Source organism: Coturnix japonica, chromosome 2 (assembly GCF_054131305.1).
Source record: "Coturnix japonica strain WE chromosome 2, WE-NBRP24, whole genome shotgun sequence".
NCBI classification, from domain to species: Eukaryota; Metazoa; Chordata; class Aves; order Galliformes; family Phasianidae; genus Coturnix; species Coturnix japonica.
The window spans coordinates 1,111,894-1,113,970 of NC_140664.1; the positions used below are offsets into that span (position 1 = coordinate 1,111,894).

The 2,077-nt window shown below is 38.9% G+C and overlaps 1 non-coding gene across 1 annotated transcript; it reads right to left on the reverse strand.

The window, feature by feature from the left end:
* Positions 1 to 341: 341 nt before the first annotated feature.
* Positions 342 to 414, reverse strand: TRNAF-GAA (transfer RNA phenylalanine (anticodon GAA)). The gene has a single exon. It is a non-coding gene; the product is annotated as a tRNA-Phe (tRNA).
* Between the last annotated feature and the right edge of the window lie 1,663 nt (positions 415 to 2,077).

Genomic DNA, 2,077 nt, shown 5'->3' on the forward strand with positions numbered 1-2,077 from the left:
TAGCTTGTACCAGGAGATCCCTTTTCTTACACAGACCTTTATCAGTCACCTCAAGAAACATCTTACTTCCAGCCTCAGGATCACCTTCTGTGAAATGACAGAATATCATTGTTCAGATTTCATTAGCAATGGTGCAGCTGGGAAGCCATGAAAAGAGATGAACGGACAGGCAAAAAATGACTGTCCTCAGTCTAAAGACAAGTTTGTCTCCTTAACAGCACCTACTCAACACATCCTGATGGAGAGGGGCAACTCCCAGGCTCCAGATTGTGCCATATCTCCATGCTATATTTGTGTTGTATGAGCTACAACTGAAACTCACAAAACTATGGAAAAACTACTGCTGAAGCCCGGGATTGAACCAGGGACCTTTAGATCTTCAGTCTAACGCTCTCCCAGCTGAGCTACTTCAGCAACCTGGTGGAAATAATCCCATGACCCAATCATAATATAAGTTTCAGAGCTTTACAGTTCAGTATACTGTTTTCTAAGTAAAGTGTGAACATCACCTTACAAATCCAGGTGCTCCAAATAAAGCCAAAGTTTAGGTAGTTGCACTTTGGAACTAAGAAACATACCATACTCCCATTACGGAGAGGATTGTACAGAGAGTATTTCAATAGCACATTAAGAGTGAGTTTACAAAGTCACACAGAATTCATCCATAAGGTCCATACAATGTGCTGCATTTTTCTCTCACCACCTGAGTATTAAAGACAAGTAGTAACGAAGAAGTTAATAAGAACAGTTGAGTAGTGGCAGGTAGTTGTAGAAGCTGGTCCTGGCAGACACATTCATTTCCTTGCTTCGATCGGATTTGCAGATGGACTTGAAGAAAGGCATCTTGATTGTCTTCATGTATTTTCTGTTATACCAGCTCCAGGCTCTAAGCAAAGAACAGTTTTCATTAAATCCTGCAACTGTGCTTTCTATCCATATATTCACTTAGGTATTTCACTCTGTGACCAACACCATTCCCTTCTGTCTGAATCAAACTGCTTTTGATATAAAAGGTCTAGAAGGATACAATCTCTTACTGTGAATAAAGCAATTAATGGAGACTCCACCTCTTCCCTTGATGTTTTACGAATCTCATGGTTTAACCAGGTTTTAATTCCAGGGTCAGTGTATCAGGCAGCACTCCCACACAGCAGTTCCTGTTATATTCTTCATCAGAAGAAAGAAAAAAGGAGCTGCCAAAGGAAATATCTGTCTGTAACAATTAGGTCGTTTTTTTCTCATGTTAGTGTGATAAAGAATCAAGCACCTATGATCAAACACCACAGGGTATTTTCTACAGTCTTTAAACCTTATACCTCACTTCTTGTTGTTTTTTGTTTCTTTGCTTTATTTTTTTCCTTTTGTGTGTGTGCGTGTGTTTATTTTTGATGGCTTTTTTCTTTTTTCTTTTTAATTAATTAAACTTTTAAAACCTTTTGCTAAGTCTACACACAATCCCAACTGAGAGGAGACTAATGTCAGGCACCCCTGTAGAAGAGTCCCTTTCACATGGTCATCATTTCTTCACACCTGCAGGGTTCACCATGGACTTCCTAACATGACTGGAGTACTGGCTGATGTCCCATTCTAGTCTTTGGCCCTTTGCAAAAGGAGTCCGTTCTCCAAATGTCTTCCTTCTATTCGCATAATTTTCCATCTTTTTCTTTCAGTGACCCACATTTTTCATGTAGTTGTACAACATATCTGAATACTTATCAGTTTCCCTGCCTTTCCTGTAATAAGGTCTTTACCACCTCCTCAGTCCTTGCATCATTCATACATTTTACCATCAGTAAACTCATATTTGCTTCTAGCCACCTGCTGAGACTAACGTCACATTTGGAAGCAATCTTTTTTGGAACCTATTGGGAACTTTTTGCCTTTTCCATTCATTAATGATTATCCATCAGCAAATGCTTGAAATTCATGTGTTAGGTGCATTTTAATCTACTTTATTGCACTTATTACATGTTAATCACAACATGAATGTAAAAAGTTGCCTGATCACAAAGGTTAGAAGAGATTGCTTAGGAAAAATGCTCAGAAAAAGTAGTGTGATAGTCGGTTGGAGCACTTT